The sequence below is a fragment of the Martes martes genome (assembly GCF_963455335.1).
Source record: "Martes martes genome assembly, chromosome: Y".
Lineage (NCBI taxonomy): Eukaryota > Metazoa > Chordata > Mammalia > Carnivora > Mustelidae > Martes > Martes martes.
Genome location: NC_137907.1, coordinates 4,379,675 through 4,399,672, shown reverse-complemented (window position 1 = coordinate 4,399,672; position 19,998 = coordinate 4,379,675).

Genomic DNA, 19,998 nt, shown 5'->3' with positions numbered 1-19,998 from the left:
TCCAATCACTGCACAGGGGTGGTGGTCCTGGTGAAGAAATCAGAACACACCCCTCCCCTTGCACTAAACCTTGCTGTTGACATGGTGTCCAATCTTCAGGGTAGGAGAAAGCAGCATGGGCCATGAGGCCACGGCCATGCTTGACGGCCACCTTGGGCACAAACACGCTTTGGGACACTCAGCGTGAGCCTTGGGCTCAAGTGAGGCTTCTCAGTGCCTGGAATAGGAGCCTGCATATGGGGCTGGCCCTTCCTCTAGGCACTCAATCCTAACCAGAAGTCACCGGTGCCCAGGGCTATGCTCTCAAATCCCTCTTTGAAGGGAAACCTGAGGCAGAGAACGGGACTCCTCCCATCCTACACAATGACACCAAACTCCTGGTAGCCGGGCCAAATCCCCATAGTGAGAGTCTGGTCCATGGCCCCAGAGGCCACCCCGCCATGCCTCGCCCATTCTTGAAACAAAATCCAGAGAAACAAACCTGAGCAACCGCCTCGCACTCACCCTTCATTTTATCCTGAGGAGCTCCCCTCACAGAATGTAGATCCGGCCTTCCATACCCTAGGCCCCAACCTAAGCTGACGATGCATTTTTAGAATTGTGACCTCACATCCCTGGCACTCACACCCTTCGCACTGGGGCCCCTGGAGACACACCGCACTACAGTGCCTGCCCTCTCCAAGGACACTCTACCCATTCTCTTGCCCACAATCCTACAAATTGGGAGGAACCTCCCAGGTCCCTGAGGCCATCCCAATAGTGGAGGCAGCCCTGGACAAACATTGGCGATCCCTCAAACGGTGAGCAACTATCACCACTCAGGAAATCAGACGGGTGTCCTCACAAACAGAATATTGAGCCGGACAGGTCCCTAGGCCCTCATCTGAATATCGCTTTGGTTTCCAGGTGTCCCTCCTCAGAGGCCTCTTTCCAATATCTGCCTCTAGGGTTTGCCTGAGACACCCATTCGAACACCACTCGTCTCCACATGGGAAACGTGCTCTTTGGAACTGAGAAAACCCTCCATTTAGGAGAACACTTCAGGGACCCAGAGCCACCGCCACATGTCAAGGTCTCCTTGGACACAGACCCACATTATGACCCATCCTCAGGAGACTCCGTTGCAACTCAGTCCCCTGTTTAGCTCCACCAGAGCCTGCAGGTCAAACATGCCTGTTCCTAGGAGGCAATGGGAAGGAGAGCTGGGTTGCCCAGGCACCCATCCTTAGAACCCTGTTCTCGAGTTTTTTCATTCTGGGGCCTCGTGGAGCCATCCAACCAGACACGATTGTCACACAGAAGGTACCCTTGCGGTTTGGAGCTTATCGCAATGCGAGCATGGGAAACCTTCCATGGCCTCATGGGCAGACCTCTTCTGGAAGGCGCCAGCATGGACACCAACTCCAAACTGAGCCAATGTCGGATCCTCGCCCTGACTTCAGGTGCAGGAGATCTCGATTCACCCTCTGCAGAGAGGGCCTGCCGTTCTCTCGCCACATAACCTTACCCTAGCGTATGTTCTCAGACTTCCGTCCTCACACTCCTGGCCCACAAGCCCTCAAGATTGGGAATTCCGGAGCCACAATGCAGCACTCAGCCTGCCCAACTGGAGAAAAATGTTGCCCTCTGGGGCTGCCCAGAGACCCCCAATGAGGATCAACCTACTCTCCACTCGAAAGCACTCCAATTATCCAGGCTGCCCTGGGCAGTAATGTGCTCTCTGACCCATCGTAGCCAAGACTTCCAGAACAACACCCGGACAGCTGGCCGAACAGCCAGCTCATTGGACCCGCCATGGCATTGGCCATCATCTCTTCCCAACCTGTGTTTTCAGGCTACAGAACTTGGACCTTATCTCCAATCACTGCACAGGGGTGGACCTGATGAAGAAATTGGAACACCTCCTTCCCCCTGGCAGGAAAATTTGCTGTTGGCATGCTGTCCAAACTTCAGGGTAGGAGAAACCAGCATGGGCCATGAGGCCACGCCCATGCTTGAGGCCCCCCTTGGGCCCAAACACGCATTGTGACCCTCAGCACGAGACCCGTGCTCAAGTAGGCTTACCAGAGGCTGGACCAAGAGGCCGCATATGGGCTTGTCATGCCCCTAGCTTCCAAAACCTAACAAGGGGACGGGTTTTCCCTTCCCCTGTACCCAGGACTCTGCTCTGGAATGCCTCTTTTGGAGTGACACCTGGGGCAGAGAACAGGACTCCTCCCATCCCAAAGAATGACCACCAACTCTTGGGAGCCCGGCCAAATCCCCAGCAAGGGAGACTCCACGAGGCCCATGAGGCCACCCCTCCATTCCACGGTCATGCTTGACACAAAATCTAGAGGCAAAAGGCTGAGCAACGTCTCACACTAGCCCTTTCTTCCTATCCCGAGGAGCTCCTTTCACGGTCTGTAGATTGCGCCTATCATACCGTCGGCTGATAACCCAAGCCAACTTTGGGTTTCCAGATTCTGTCCCCACAGCACTGGCCCCAAGCCAGGGGCCTCTGGAGCCACACCGCAGGATCGTACCTGGCCACTCCATGGAATCTGTGCCCGTGCCATTGGCCACAACCCTAGGGATCAGGAGAAACCTCAAAGTTCCAGGAGGCAATCCAATAGTGGAGGCCGCCCTGGACAAACAGGGGCGATCTGACCGAAGCTGAGCAGCCACCTCCACGCAGACATGTAGACGGATGTCCCAAGAAACAGAAGACAGGCCCTTCAGCCTAATAGGAACCTTTGCTTTGGTTTCCAGGCATCTATCCTAAGAGGTCTGTTCTCCAATACAAGCAGAAGGGGGTTTCCTGAGGCCCCACTCAGAACACCTCTCATCTCCACATGGGAAACATGCTCTTAGGAGCTGTGTCAAACCCTCAAGCAAGGAGAACCCTCCAGGGCCCCTGAGCCACCGCCACATTCCAACGTCTCCATGGACAAAACCCACAGTATGACCCATTTTCAGGAGAGTCCATTTCAACTCAGACCACCTGGAAGCTCCTCCAGAGCCAGCGGATCGAACATGCCTTGTCCTAGGAGCACCATGGGAATGCGACGTGGTGTAACCACGTATGCATCCTGAGAACCAGGCTCTCGAGGCTTTCCGTATGGGCCATTGGGGAGCCACCCAAAAGGAATCCAATGCCCAGCACAAGGAATCCTTGCGGTTGGGAGCATCTCACACATCCCAGCATGGGCGACCTCCATGCCGTACGGGGCACCCCTCTTCATGAAGAGCCCAACATGGACACAAAAATCCAACCTGAGCCAACGTCTGATCCTCACCCTGACTTCAGATGCAGAAGATCTCCATTCACCCTCTGCAGAATAGGCCTCCTCTGCCCTCTCCCTGAAACCTAACCCTAACTTCGGTTCTCAGACTTCCGTCCTCACACTCCTGTCCCACAAGCCCTCCAGACTCGGAATACCGGAGCCATAATGCAGCACTCTGCCTGCCCAGGAGCAGAAAAACCTTGCCCTCCGTGGCTGTCAGAGACTCCAAATGAGGAACAACCTGCACACCACTCGACTGCACTCCAATTATATAGGCTGCCCTGGGAACTAATGCTCCCTCTGACACAGCATGGGCCCCGAACTCCCGACACACCCAGAGCTGGCCCCAAATGCTGCATGTTGGAACCACCATGGCCTTAGGCCGTCATCTATTCCCAACCTGGTTTTTAAGGCACCAGAACCTTGACCTTATCTCCAATCACTGCACAGGGGTGGTGGTCCTGGTGAAGAAATCAGAACACACCCCTCCCCTTGCACTAAACCTTGCTGTTGACATGGTGTCCAATCTTCAGGGTAGGAGAAAGCAGCATGGGCCATGAGGCCACGGCCATGCTTGACGGCCACCTTGGGCACAAACACGCTTTGGGACACTCAGCGTGAGCCTTGGGCTCAAGTGAGGCTTCTCAGTGCCTGGAATAGGAGCCTGCATATGGGGCTGGCCCTTCCTCTAGGCACTCAATCCTAACCAGAAGTCACCGGTGCCCAGGGCTATGCTCTCAAATCCCTCTTTGAAGGGAAACCTGAGGCAGAGAACGGGACTCCTCCCATCCTACACAATGACACCAAACTCCTGGTAGCTGGGCCAAATCCCCATAGTGACAGTCTGGTCCATGGCCCCAGAGGCCACCCCGCCATGCCTCGCCCATTCTTGAAACAAAATCCAGAGAAACAAACCTGAGCAACCGCCTCGCACTCACCCTTCATTTTATCCTGAGGAGCTCCCCTCACAGAATGTAGATCCGGCCTTCCATACCCTAGGCCCCAACCTAAGCTGACGATGCATTTTTAGAATTGTGATCTCACATCCCTGGCACTCACACCCTTCGCACTGGGGCCCCTGGAGACACACCGCACTACAGTGCCTGCCCTCTCCAAGGACACTCTACCCCTTCTCTTGCCCACAATCCTACAAATTGGGAGGAACCTCCCAGGTCCCTGAGGCCATCCCAAGAGTGGAGGCAGCCCTGGACAAACATTGGCGATCCCTCAAACGGTGAGCAACTATCACCACTCAGGAAATCAGACGGGTGTCCTCACAAACAGAATATTGAGCCGGACAGGTCCCTAGGCCCTCATCTGAATATCGCTTTGGTTTCCAGGTGTCCCTCCTCAGAGGCCTCTTTCCAATATCTGCCTCTAGGGTTTGCCTGAGACACCCATTCGAACACCACTCGTCTCCACATGGGAAACGTGCTCTTTGGAACTGAGAAAACCCTCCATTTAGGAGAACACTTCAGGGACCCAGAGCCACCGCCACATGTCAAGGTCTCCTTGGACACAGACCCACATTATGACGCATCCTCAGGAGACTCCGTTGCAACTCAGTCCCCTGTTTAGCTCCACCAGAGCCTGCAGATCAAACATGTCTGTTCCTAGGAGGCAATGGGAAGGAGAGCTGCGTTGCCCAGGCACCCATCCTTAGAACCCTGTTCTCGAGTTTTTTCATTCTGGGGCCTCGTGGAGCCATCCAACCAGACACGATTGTCACACAGAAGGTACCCTTGCGGTTTGGAGCTTATCGCAAATGCGAGCATGGGAAACCTTCCATGGCCTCATGGGCAGACCTCTTCTGGAAGGCGCCAGCATGGACACCAACTCCAAACTGAGCCAATGTCGGATCCTCGCCCTGACTTCAGGTGCAGGAGATCTCGATTCACCCTCTGCAGAGAGGGCCTGCCGTTCCCTCGCCCCATAACCTTACCCTAGCGTATGTTCTCAGACTTCCGTCCTCACACTCCTGGCCCACAAGCCCTCAAGATTGGGAATTCCGGAGCCACAATGCAGCACTCAGCCTGCCCAACTGGAGAAAAATGTTGCCCTCTGGGGCTGCCCAGAGACCCCCAATGAGGATCAACCTACTCTCCACTCGAAAGCACTCCAATTATCCAGGCTGCCCTGGGCAGTAATGTGCTCTCTGACCCATCGTAGCCAAGACTTCCAGAACAACACCCGGACAGCTGGCCGAACAGCCAGCTCATTGGACCCGCCATGGCATTGGCCATCATCTCTTCCCAACCTGTGTTTTCAGGCTACAGAACTTGGACCTTATCTCCAATCACTGCACAGGGGTGGACCTGATGCAGAAATTGGAACTCCTCCTTCCCCCTGGCAGGAAAATTTGCTGTTGGCATGCTGTCCAAACTTCAGGGTAGGAGAAACCAGCATGGGCCATGAGGCCACGCCCATGCTTGAGGCCCCCCTTGGGCCCAAACACGCATTGTGACCCTCAGCACGAGACCCGTGCTCAAGTAGGCTTACCAGAGGCTGGACCAAGAGGCCGCATATGGGCTTGTCATGCCCCTAGCTTCCAAAACCTAACAAGGGGACGGGTTTTCCCTTCCCCTGTACCCAGGACTCTGCTCTGGAATGCCTCTTTTGGAGTGACACCTGGGGCAGAGAACAGGACTCCTCCCATCCCAAAGAATGACCACCAACTCTTGGGAGCCCGGCCAAATCCCCAGCAAGGGAGACTGCACGAGGCCCATGAGGCCACCCCTCCATTCCACGGTCATGCTTGACACAAAATCTAGAGGCAAAAGGCTGAGCTACGTCTCACACTAGGCCTTTCTTCCTATCCCGAGGAGCTCCTTTCACGGTCTGTAGATTGCGCCTATCATACCGTCGGCTGATAACCCAAGCCAACTTTGGGTTTCCAGATTCTGTCCCCACAGCACTGGCCCCAAGCCAGGGGCCTCTGGAGCCACACCGCAGGATCGTACCTGGCCACTCCATGGAATCTGTGCCCGTGCCATTGGCCACAACCCTAGGGATCAGGAGAAACCTCAAAGTTCCAGGAGGCAATCCAATAGTGGAGGCCGCCCTGGACAAACAGGGGCGATCTGACCGAAGCTGAGCAGCCACCTCCACGCAGACATGTAGACGGATGTCCCAAGAAACAGAAGACAGGCCCTTCAGCCTAATAGGAACCTTTGCTTTGGTTTCCAGGCATCTATCCTAAGAGGTCTGTTCTCCAATACAAGCAGAAGGGGGTTTCCTGAGGCCCCACTCAGAACACCTCTCATCTCCACATGGGAAACATGCTCTTAGGAGCTGTGTCAAACCCTCAAGCAAGGAGAACCCTCCAGGGCCCCTGAGCCACCGCCACATTCCAACGTCTCCATGGACAAAACCCACAGTATGACCCATTTTCAGGAGAGTCCATTTCAACTCAGACCACCTGGAAGCTCCTCCAGAGCCAGCGGATCGAACATGCCTTGTCCTAGGAGCACCATGGGAATGCGACGTGGTGTAACCACGTATGCATCCTGAGAACCAGGCTCTCGAGGCTTTCCGTATGGGCCATTGGGGAGCCACCCAAAAGGAATCCAATGCCCAGCACAAGGAATCCTTGCGGTTGGGAGCATCTCACACATCCCAGCATGGGCGACCTCCATGCCGTACGGGGCACCCCTCTTCATGAAGAGCCCAACATGGACACAAAAATCCAACCTGAGCCAACGTCTGATCCTCACCCTGACTTCAGATGCAGAAGATCTCCATTCACCCTCTGCAGAATAGGCCTCCTCTGCCCTCTCCCTGAAACCTAACCCTAACTTCGGTTCTCAGACTTCCGTCCTCACACTCCTGTCCCACAAGCCCTCCAGACTCGGAATACCGGAGCCATAATGCAGCACTCTGCCTGCCCAGGAGCAGAAAAACCTTGCCCTCCGTGGCTGTCAGAGACTCCAAATGAGGAACAACCTGCACACCACTCGACTGCACTCCAATTATATAGGCTGCCCTGGGAACTAATGCTCCCTCTGACACAGCATGGGCCCCGAACTCCCGACACACCCAGAGCTGGCCCCAAATGCTGCATGTTGGAACCACCATGGCCTTAGGCCGTCATCTATTCCCAACCTGGTTTTTAAGGCACCAGAACCTTGACCTTATCTCCAATCACTGCACAGGGGTGGTGGTCCTGGTGAAGAAATCAGAACACACCCCTCCCCTTGCACTAAACCTTGCTGTTGACATGGTGTCCAATCTTCAGGGTAGGAGAAAGCAGCATGGGCCATGAGGCCACGGCCATGCTTGACGGCCACCTTGGGCACAAACACGCTTTGGGACACTCAGCGTGAGCCTTGGGCTCAAGTGAGGCTTCTCAGTGCCTGGAATAGGAGCCTGCATATGGGGCTGGCCCTTCCTCTAGGCACTCAATCCTAACCAGAAGTCACCGGTGCCCAGGGCTATGCTCTCAAATCCCTATTTGAAGGGAAACCTGAGGCAGAGAACGGGACTCCTCCCATCCTACACAATGACACCAAACTCCTGGTAGCTGGGCCAAATCCCCATAGTGACAGTCTGGTCCATGGCCCCAGAGGCCACCCCGCCATGCCTCGCCCATTCTTGAAACAAAATCCAGAGAAACAAACCTGAGCAACCGCCTCGCACTCACCCTTCATTTTATCCTGAGGAGCTCCCCTCACAGAATGTAGATCCGGCCTTCCATACCCTAGGCCCCAACCTAAGCTGACGATGCATTTTTAGAATTGTGATCTCACATCCCTGGCACTCACACCCTTCGCACTGGGGCCCCTGGAGACACACCGCACTACAGTGCCTGCCCTCTCCAAGGACACTCTACCCCTTCTCTTGCCCACAATCCTACAAATTGGGAGGAACCTCCCAGGTCCCTGAGGCCATCCCAAGAGTGGAGGCAGCCCTGGACAAACATTGGCGATCCCTCAAACGGTGAGCAACTATCACCACTCAGGAAATCAGACGGGTGTCCTCACAAACAGAATATTGAGCCGGACAGGTCCCTAGGCCCTCATCTGAATATCGCTTTGGTTTCCAGGTGTCCCTCCTCAGAGGCCTCTTTCCAATATCTGCCTCTAGGGTTTGCCTGAGACACCCATTCGAACACCACTCGTCTCCACATGGGAAACGTGCTCTTTGGAACTGAGAAAACCCTCCATTTAGGAGAACACTTCAGGGACCCAGAGCCACCGCCACATGTCAAGGTCTCCTTGGACACAGACCCACATTATGACCCATCCTCAGGAGACTCCGTTGCAACTCAGTCCCCTGTTTAGCTCCACCAGAGCCTGCAGATCAAACATGTCTGTTCCTAGGAGGCAATGGGAAGGAGAGCTGCGTTGCCCAGGCACCCATCCTTAGAACCCTGTTCTCGAGTTTTTTCATTCTGGGGCCTCGTGGAGCCATCCAACCAGACACGATTGTCACACAGAAGGTACCCTTGCGGTTTGGAGCTTATCGCAAATGCGAGCATGGGAAACCTTCCATGGCCTCATGGGCAGACCTCTTCTGGAAGGCGCCAGCATGGACACCAACTCCAAACTGAGCCAATGTCGGATCCTCGCCCTGACTTCAGGTGCAGGAGATCTCGATTCACCCTCTGCAGAGAGGGCCTGCCGTTCCCTCGCCCCATAACCTTACCCTAGCGTATGTTCTCAGACTTCCGTCCTCACACTCCTGGCCCACAAGCCCTCAAGATTGGGAATTCCGGAGCCACAATGCAGCACTCAGCCTGCCCAACTGGAGAAAAATGTTGCCCTCTGGGGCTGCCCAGAGACCCCCAATGAGGATCAACCTACTCTCCACTCGAAAGCACTCCAATTATCCAGGCTGCCCTGGGCAGTAATGTGCTCTCTGACCCATCGTAGCCAAGACTTCCAGAACAACACCCGGACAGCTGGCCGAACAGCCAGCTCATTGGACCCGCCATGGCATTGGCCATCATCTCTTCCCAACCTGTGTTTTCAGGCTACAGAACTTGGACCTTATCTCCAATCACTGCACAGGGGTGGACCTGATGCAGAAATTGGAACAACTCCTTCCCCCTGGCAGGAAAATTTGCTGTTGGCATGCTGTCCAAACTTCAGGGTAGGAGAAACCAGCATGGGCCATGAGGCCACGCCCATGCTTGAGGCCCCCCTTGGGCCCAAACACGCATTGTGACCCTCAGCACGAGACCCGTGCTCAAGTAGGCTTACCAGAGGCTGGACCAAGAGGCCGCATATGGGCTTGTCATGCCCCTAGCTTCCAAAACCTAACAAGGGGACGGGTTTTCCCTTCCCCTGTACCCAGGACTCTGCTCTGGAATGCCTCTTTTGGAGTGACACCTGGGGCAGAGAACAGGACTCCTCCCATCCCAAAGAATGACCACCAACTCTTGGGAGCCCGGCCAAATCCCCAGCAAGGGAGACTCCACGAGGCCCATGAGGCCACCCCTCCATTCCACGGTCATGCTTGACACAAAATCTAGAGGCAAAAGGCTGAGCAACGTCTCACACTAGCCCTTTCTTCCTATCCCGAGGAGCTCCTTTCACGGTCTGTAGATTGCGCCTATCATACCGTCGGCTGATAACCCAAGCCAACTTTGGGTTTCCAGATTCTGTCCCCACAGCACTGGCCCCAAGCCAGGGGCCACTGGAGCCACACCGCAGGATCGTACCTGGCCACTCCATGGAATCTGTGCCCGTGCCATTGGCCACAACCCTAGGGATCAGGAGAAACCTCAAAGTTCCAGGAGGCAATCCAATAGTGGAGGCCGCCCTGGACAAACAGGGGCGATCTGACCGAAGCTGAGCAGCCACCTCCACGCAGACATGTAGACGGATGTCCCAAGAAACAGAAGACAGGCCCTTCAGCCTAATAGGAACCTTTGCTTTGGTTTCCAGGCATCTATCCTAAGAGGTCTGTTCTCCAATACAAGCAGAAGGGGGTTTCCTGAGGCCCCACTCAGAACACCTCTCATCTCCACATGGGAAACATGCTCTTAGGAGCTGTGTCAAACCCTCAAGCAAGGAGAACCCTCCAGGGCCCCTGAGCCACCGCCACATTCCAACGTCTCCATGGACAAAACTCACAGTATGGCCCATTTTCAGGAGAGTCCATTTCAACTCAGACCACCTGGAAGCTCCTCCAGAGCCAGTGGATCGAACATGCCTTGTCCTAGGAGCACCATGGGAATGCGACGTGGTGTACCCACGTATGCATCCTGAGAACCAGGCTCTCGAGGCTTTCCGTATGGGGCATTGGGGAGCCACCCAAAAGGAATCCAATGCCCAGCACAAGGAATCCTTGCGGTTGGGAGCATCTCACACATCCCAGCATGGGCGACCTCCATGCCGTACGGGGCACCCCTCTTCATGAAGAGCCCAACATGGACACAAAAATCCAACCTGAGCCAACGTCTGATCCTCACCCTGACTTCAGATGCAGAAGATCTCCATTCACCCTCTGCAGAATAGGCCTCCTCTGCCCTCTCCCTGAAACCTAACCCTAACTTTGGTTCTCAGACATCCGTCCTCACACTCCTGTCCCACAAGCCCTCCAGACTCGGAATACCGGAGCCATAATGCACACTCTGCCTGCCCAGGAGCAGAAAAACCTTGCCCTCCGTGGCTGTCAGAGACTCCAAATGAGGAACAACCTGTACAACACTCGACTGCACTCCAATTATATAGGCTGCCCTGGGAACTAATGCTCCCTCTGACACAGCATGGGCCCCGAACTCCCGACACACCCAGAGCTGGCCCCAAATGCTGCATGTTGGAACCACCATGGCCTTAGGCCGTCATCTATTCCCAACCTGGTTTTTAAGGCACCAGAACCTTGACCTTATCTCCAATCACTGCACAGGGGTGGTGGTCCTGGTGAAGAAATCAGAACACACCCCTCCCCTTGCACTAAACCTTGCTGTTGACATGGTGTCCAATCTTCAGGGTAGGAGAAAGCAGCATGGGCCATGAGGCCACGGCCATGCTTGACGGCCACCTTGGGCACAAACACGCTTTGGGACACTCAGCGTGAGCCTTGGGCTCAAGTGAGGCTTCTCAGTGCCTGGAATAGGAGCCTGCATATGGGGCTGGCCCTTCCTCTAGGCACTCAATCCTAACCAGAAGTCACCGGTGCCCAGGGCTATGCTCTCAAATCCCTCTTTGAAGGGAAACCTGAGGCAGAGAACGGGACTCCTCCCATCCTACACAATGACACCAAACTCCTGGTAGCCGGGCCAAATCCCCATAGTGAGAGTCTGGTCCATGGCCCCAGAGGCCACCCCGCCATGCCTCGCCCATTCTTGAAACAAAATCCAGAGAAACAAACCTGAGCAACCGCCTCGCACTCACCCCTCATTTTATCCTGAGGAGCTCCCCTCACAGAATGTAGATCCGGCCTTCCATACCCTAGGCCCCAACCTAAGCTGACGATGCATTTTTAGAATTGTGACCTCACATCCCTGGCACTCACACCCTTCGCACTGGGGCCCCTGGAGACACACCGCACTACAGTGCCTGCCCTCTCCAATGACACTCTACCCATTCTCTTGCCCACAATCCTACAAATTGGGAGGAACCTCCCAGGTCCCTGAGGCCATCCCAATAGTGGAGGCAGCCCTGGACAAACATTGGCGATCCCTCAAACGGTGAGCAACTATCACCACTCAGGAAATCAGACGGGTGTCCTCACAAACAGAATATTGAGCCGGACAGGTCCCTAGGCCCTCATCTGAATATCGCTTTGGTTTCCAGGTGTCCCTCCTCAGAGGCCTCTTTCCAATATCTGCCTCTAGGGTTTTCCTGAGACACCCATTCGAACACCACTCGTCTCCACATGGGAAACGTGCTCTTTGGAACTGAGAAAACCCTCCATTTAGGAGAACACTTCAGGGACCCAGAGCCACCGCCACATGTCAAGGTCTCCTTGGACACAGACCCACATTATGACCCATCCTCAGGAGACTCCGTTGCAACTCAGTCCCCTGTTTAGCTCCACCAGAGCCTGCAGGTCAAACATGCCTGTTCCTAGGAGGCAATGGGAAGGAGAGCTGGGTTGCCCAGGCACCCATCCTTAGAACCCTGTTCTCGAGTTTTTTCATTCTGGGGCCTCGTGGAGCCATCCAACCAGACACGATTGTCACACAGAAGGTACCCTTGCGGTTTGGAGCTTATCGCAATGCGAGCATGGGAAACCTTCCATGGCCTCATGGGCAGACCTCTTCTGGAAGGCGCCAGCATGGACACCAACTCCAAACTGAGCCAATGTCGGATCCTCGCCCTGACTTCAGGTGCAGGAGATCTCGATTCACCCTCTGCAGAGAGGGCCTGCCGTTCTCTCGCCACATAACCTTACCCTAGCGTATGTTCTCAGACTTCCGTCCTCACACTCCTGGCCCACAAGCCCTCAAGATTGGGAATTCCGGAGCCACAATGCAGCACTCAGCCTGCCCAACTGGAGAAAAATGTTGCCCTCTGGGGCTGCCCAGAGACCCCCAATGAGGATCAACCTACTCTCCACTCGAAAGCACTCCAATTATCCAGGCTGCCCTGGGCAGTAATGTGCTCTCTGACCCATCGTAGCCAAGACTTCCAGAACAACACCCGGACAGCTGGCCGAACAGCCAGCTCATTGGACCCGCCATGGCATTGGCCATCATCTCTTCCCAACCTGTGTTTTCAGGCTACAGAACTTGGACCTTATCTCCAATCACTGCACAGGGGTGGACCTGATGAAGAAATTGGAACACCTCCTTCCCCCTGGCAGGAAAATTTGCTGTTGGCATGCTGTCCAAACTTCAGGGTAGGAGAAACCAGCATGGGCCATGAGGCCACGCCCATGCTTGAGGCCCCCCTTGGGCCCAAACACGCATTGTGACCCTCAGCACGAGACCCGTGCTCAAGTAGGCTTACCAGAGGCTGGACCAAGAGGCCGCATATGGGCTTGTCATGCCCCTAGCTTCCAAAACCTAACAAGGGGACGGGTTTTCCCTTCCCCTGTACCCAGGACTCTGCTCTGGAATGCCTCTTTTGGAGTGACACCTGGGGCAGAGAACAGGACTCCTCCCATCCCAAAGAATGACCACCAACTCTTGGGAGCCCGGCCAAATCCCCAGCAAGGGAGACTCCACGAGGCCCATGAGGCCACCCCTCCATTCCACGGTCATGCTTGACACAAAATCTAGAGGCAAAAGGCTGAGCAACGTCTCACACTAGCCCTTTCTTCCTATCCCGAGGAGCTCCTTTCACGGTCTGTAGATTGCGCCTATCATACCGTCGGCTGATAACCCAAGCCAACTTTGGGTTTCCAGATTCTGTCCCCACAGCACTGGCCCCAAGCCAGGGGCCTCTGGAGCCACACCGCAGGATCGTACCTGGCCACTCCATGGAATCTGTGCCCGTGCCATTGGCCACAACCCTAGGGATCAGGAGAAACCTCAAAGTTCCAGGAGGCAATCCAATAGTGGAGGCCGCCCTGGACAAACAGGGGCGATCTGACCGAAGCTGAGCAGCCACCTCCACGCAGACATGTAGACGGATGTCCCAAGAAACAGAAGACAGGCCCTTCAGCCTAATAGGAACCTTTGCTTTGGTTTCCAGGCATCTATCCTAAGAGGTCTGTTCTCCAATACAAGCAGAAGGGGGTTTCCTGAGGCCCCACTCAGAACACCTCTCATCTCCACATGGGAAACATGCTCTTAGGAGCTGTGTCAAACCCTCAAGCAAGGAGAACCCTCCAGGGCCCCTGAGCCACCGCCACATTCCAACGTCTCCATGGACAAAACCCACAGTATGACCCATTTTCAGGAGAGTCCATTTCAACTCAGACCACCTGGAAGCTCCTCCAGAGCCAGCGGATCGAACATGCCTTGTCCTAGGAGCACCATGGGAATGCGACGTGGTGTAACCACGTATGCATCCTGAGAACCAGGCTCTCGAGGCTTTCCGTATGGGCCATTGGGGAGCCATCCAAAAGGAATCCAATGCCCAGCACAAGGAATCCTTGCGGTTGGGAGCATCTCACACATCCCAGCATGGGCGACCTCCATGCCGTACGGGGCACCCCTCTTCATGAAGAGCCCAACATGGACACAAAAATCCAACCTGAGCCAACGTCTGATCCTCACCCTGACTTCAGATGCAGAAGATCTCCATTCACCCTCTGCAGAATAGGCCTCCTCTGCCCTCTCCCTGAAACCTAACCCTAACTTCGGTTCACAGACTTCCGTCCTCACACTCCTGTCCCACAAGCCCTCCAGACTCGGAATACCGGAGCCATAATGCACACTCTGCCTGCCCAGGAGCAGAAAAACCTTGCCCTCCGTGGCTGTCAGAGACTCCAAATGAGGAACAACCTGCACACCACTCGACTGCACTCCAATTATATAGGCTGCCCTGGGAACTAATGCTCCCTCTGACACAGCATGGGCCCCGAACTCCCGACACACCCAGAGCTGGCCCCAAATGCTGCATGTTGGAACCACCATGGCCTTAGGCCGTCATCTATTCCCAACCTGGTTTTTAAGGCACCAGAACCTTGACCTTATCTCCAATCACTGCACAGGGGTGGTGGTCCTGGTGAAGAAATCAGAACACACCCCTCCCCTTGCACTAAACCTTGCTGTTGACATGGTGTCCAATCTTCAGGGTAGGAGAAAGCAGCATGGGCCATGAGGCCACGTCCATGCTTGACGGCCACCTTGGGCACAAACACGCTTTGGGACACTCAGCGTGAGCCTTGGGCTCAAGTGAGGCTTCTCAGTGCCTGGAATAGGAGCCTGCATATGGGGCTGGCCCTTCCTCTAGGCACTCAATCCTAACCAGAAGTCACCGGTGCCCAGGGCTATGCTCTCAAATCCCTCTTTGAAGGGAAACCTGAGGCAGAGAACGGGACTCCTCCCATCCTACACAATGACACCAAACTCCTGGTAGCTGGGCCAAATCCCCATAGTGACAGTCTGGTCCATGGCCCCAGAGGCCACCCCGCCATGCCTCGCCCATTCTTGAAACAAAATCCAGAGAAACAAACCTGAGCAACCGCCTCGCACTCACCCTTCATTTTATCCTGAGGAGCTCCCCTCACAGAATGTAGATCCGGCCTTCCATACCCTAGGCCCCAACCTAAGCTGACGATGCATTTTTAGAATTGTGATCTCACATCCCTGGCACTCACACCCTTCGCACTGGGGCCCCTGGAGACACACCGCACTACAGTGCCTGCCCTCTCCAAGGACACTCTACCCCTTCTCTTGCCCACAATCCTACAAATTGGGAGGAACCTCCCAGGTCCCTGAGGCCATCCCAAGAGTGGAGGCAGCCCTGGACAAACATTGGCGATCCCTCAAACGGTGAGCAACTATCACCACTCAGGAAATCAGACGGGTGTCCTCACAAACAGAATATTGAGCCGGACAGGTCCCTAGGCCCTCATCTGAATATCGCTTTGGTTTCCAGGTGTCCCTCCTCAGAGGCCTCTTTCCAATATCTGCCTCTAGGGTTTGCCTGAGACACCCATTCGAACACCACTCGTCTCCACATGGGAAACGTGCTCTTTGGAACTGAGAAAACCCTCCATTTAGGAGAACACTTCAGGGACCCAGAGCCACCGCCACATGTCAAGGTCTCCTTGGACACAGACCCACATTATGACCCATCCTCAGGAGACTCCGTTGCAACTCAGTCCCCTGTTTAGCTCCACCAGAGCCTGCAGATCAAACATGTCTGTTCCTAGGAGGCAATGGGAAGGAGAGCTGCGTTGCCCAGGCACCCATCCTTAGAACCCTGTTCTCGAGTTTTTTCATTCTGGGGCCTCGTGGAGCCATCCAACCAGACACGATTGTCACACAGAAGGTACCCTTGCGGTTTGGAGCTTATCGCAAATGCGAGCATGGGAAACCTTCCATGGCCTCATGGGCAGACCTCTTCTGGAAGGCGCCAGCATGGACACCAACTCCAAACTGAGCCAATGTCGGATCCTCGCCCTGACTTCAGGTGCAGGAGATCTCGATTCACCCTCTGCAGAGAGGGCCTGCCGTTCCCTCGCCCCATAACCTTACCCTAGCGTATGTTCTCAGACTTCCGTCCTCACACTCCTGGCCCACAAGCCCTCAAGATTGGGAATTCCGGAGCCACAATGCAGCACTCAGCCTGCCCAACTGGAGAAAAATGTTGCCCTCTGGGGCTGCCCAGAGACCCCCAATGAGGATCAACCTACTCTCCACTCGAAAGCACTCCAATTATCCAGGCTGCCCTGGGCAGTAATGTGCTCTCTGACCCATCGTAGCCAAGACTTCCAGAACAACACCCGGACAGCTGGCCGAACAGCCAGCTCATTGGACCCGCCATGGCATTGGCCATCATCTCTTCCCAACCTGTGTTTTCAGGCTACAGAACTTGGACCTTATCTCCAATCACTGCACAGGGGTGGACCTGATGCAGAAATTGGAACTCCTCCTTCCCCCTGGCAGGAAAATTTGCTGTTGGCATGCTGTCCAAACTTCAGGGTAGGAGAAACCAGCATGGGCCATGAGGCCACGCCCATGCTTGAGGCCCCCCTTGGGCCCAAACACGCATTGTGACCCTCAGCACGAGACCCGTGCTCAAGTAGGCTTACCAGAGGCTGGACCAAGAGGCCGCATATGGGCTTGTCATGCCCCTAGCTTCCAAAACCTAACAAGGGGACGGGTTTTCCCTTCCCCTGTACCCAGGACTCTGCTCTGGAATGCCTCTTTTGGAGTGACACCTGGGGCAGAGAACAGGACTCCTCCCATCCCAAAGAATGACCACCAATTCTTGGGAGCCCGGCCAAATCCCCAGCAAGGGAGACTCCACGAGGCCCATGAGGCCACCCCTCCATTCCACGGTCATGCTTGACACAAAATCTAGAGGCAAAAGGCTGAGCAACGTCTCACACTAGCCCTTTCTTCCTATCCCGAGGAGCTCCTTTCACGGTCTGTAGATTGCGCCTATCATACCGTCGGCTGATAACCCAAGCCAACTTTGGGTTTCCAGATTCTGTCCCCACAGCACTGGCCCCAAGCCAGGGGCCACTGGAGCCACACCGCAGGATCGTACCTGGCCACTCCATGGAATCTGTGCCCGTGCCATTGGCCACAACCCTAGGGATCAGGAGAAACCTCAAAGTTCCAGGAGGCAATCCAATAGTGGAGGCCGCCCTGGACAAACAGGGGCGATCTGACCGAAGCTGAGCAGCCACCTCCACGCAGACATGTAGACGGATGTCCCAAGAAACAGAAGACAGGCCCTTCCCCCTAATAGGAACCTTTGCTTTGGTTTCCAGGCATCTATCCTAAGAGGTCTGTTCTCCAATACAAGCAGAAGGGGGTTTCCTGAGGCCCCACTCAGAACACCTCTCATCTCCACATGGGAAACATGCTCTTAGGAGCTGTGTCAAACCCTCAAGCAAGGAGAACCCTCCAGGGCCCCTGAGCCACCGCCACATTCCAACGTCTCCATGGACAAAACCCACAGTATGGCCCATTTTCAGGAGAGTCCATTTCAACTCAGACCACCTGGAAGCTCCTCCAGAGCCAGTGGATCGAACATGCCTTGTCCTAGGAGCACCATGGGAATGCGACGTGGTGTACCCACGTATGCATCCTGAGAACCAGGCTCTCGAGGCTTTCCGTATGGGGCATTGGGGAGCCACCCAAAAGGAATCCAATGGCCAGCACAAGGAATCCTTGCGGTTGGGAGCATCTCACACATCCCAGCATGGGCGACCTCCATGCCGTACGGGGCACCCCTCTTCATGAAGAGCCCAACATGGACACAAAAATCCAACCTGAGCCAACGTCTGATCCTCACCCTGACTTCAGATGCAGAAGATCTCCATTCACCCTCTGCAGAATAGGCCTCCTCTGCCCTCTCCCTGAAACCTAACCCTAACTTCGGTTCTCAGACTTCCGTCCTCACACTCCTGTCCCACAAGCCCTCCAGACTCGGAATACCGGAGCCATAATGCAGCACTCTGCCTGCCCAGGAGCAGAAAAACCTTGCCCTCCGTGGCTGTCAGAGACTCCAAATGAGGAACAACCTGCACACCACTCGACTGCACTCCAATTATATAGGCTGCCCTGGGAACTAATGCTCCCTCTGACACAGCATGGGCCCCGAACTCCCGACACACCCAGAGCTGGCCCCAAATGCTGCATGTTGGAACCACCATGGCCTTAGGCCGTCATCTATTCCCAACCTGGTTTTTAAGGCACCAAAACCTTGACCTTATCTCCAATCACTGCACAGGCGTGGTGGTCCTGGTGAAGAAATCAGAACACACCCCTCCCCTTGCACTAAACCTTGCTGTTGACATGGTGTCCAATCTTCAGGGTAGGAGAAAGCAGCATGGGCCATGAGGCCACGTCCATGCTTGACGGCCACCTTGGGCACAAACACGCTTTGGGACACTCAGTGTGAGCCTTGGGCTCAAGTGAGGCTTCTCAGTGCCTGGAATAGGAGCCTGCATATGGGGCTGGCCCTTCCTCTAGGCACTCAATCCTAACCAGAAGTCACCGGTGCCCAGGGCTATGCTCTCAAATCCCTCTTTGAAGGGAAACCTGAGGCAGAGAACGGGACTCCTCCCATCCTACACAATGACACCAAACTCCTGGTAGCCGGGCCAAATCCCCATAGTGAGAGTCTGGCCCATGGCCCCAGAGGCGACCCCGCCATGCCTCGCCCATTCTTGAAACAAAATCCAGAGAAACAAACCTGAGCAACCGCCTCGCACTCACCCTTCATTTTATCCTGAGGAGCTCCCCTCACAGAATGTAGATCCGGCCTTCCATACCCTAGGCCCCAACCTAAGCTGACGATGCCTTTTTAGAATTCTGACCTCACATCCCTGGCACTCACACCCTTCGCACTGGGGCCCCTGGAGACACACCGCACTACAGTGCCTGCCCTCTCCAAGGACACTCTACCCATTCTCTTGCCCACAATCCTACAAATTGGGAGGAACCTCCCAGGTCCCTGAGGCAATCCCAATAGTGGAGGCAGCCCTGGACAAACATTGGCGATCCCTCAAACGGTGAGCAACTATCACCACTCAGGAAATCAGACGGGTGTCCTCACAAACAGAATATTGAGCCGGACAGGTCCCTAGGCCCTCATCTGAATATCGCTTTGGTTTCCAGGTGTCCCTCCTCAGAGGCCTCTTTCCAATATCTGCCTCTAGGGTTTGCCTGAGACACCCATTCGAACACCACTCGTCTCCACATGGGAAACGTGCTCTTTGGAACTGAGAAAACCCTCCATTTAGGAGAACACTTCAGGGACCCAGAGCCACCGCCACATGTCAAGGTCTCCTTGGACACAGACCCACATTATGACGCATCCTCAGGAGACTCCGTTGCAACTCAGTCCCCTGTTTAGCTCCACCAGAGCCTGCAGATCAAACATGTCTGTTCCTAGGAGGCAATGGGAAGGAGAGCTGCGTTGCCCAGGCACCCATCCTTAGAACCCTGTTCTCGAGTTTTTTCATTCTGGGGCCTCGTGGAGCCATCCAACCAGACACGATTGTCACACAGAAGGTACCCTTGCGGTTTGGAGCTTATCGCAAATGCGAGCATGGGAAACCTTCCATGGCCTCATGGGCAGACCTCTTCTGGAAGGCGCCAGCATGGACACCAACTCCAAACTGAGCCAATGTCGGATCCTCGCCCTGACTTCAGGTGCAGGAGATCTCGATTCACCCTCTGCAGAGAGGGCCTGCCGTTCCCTCGCCC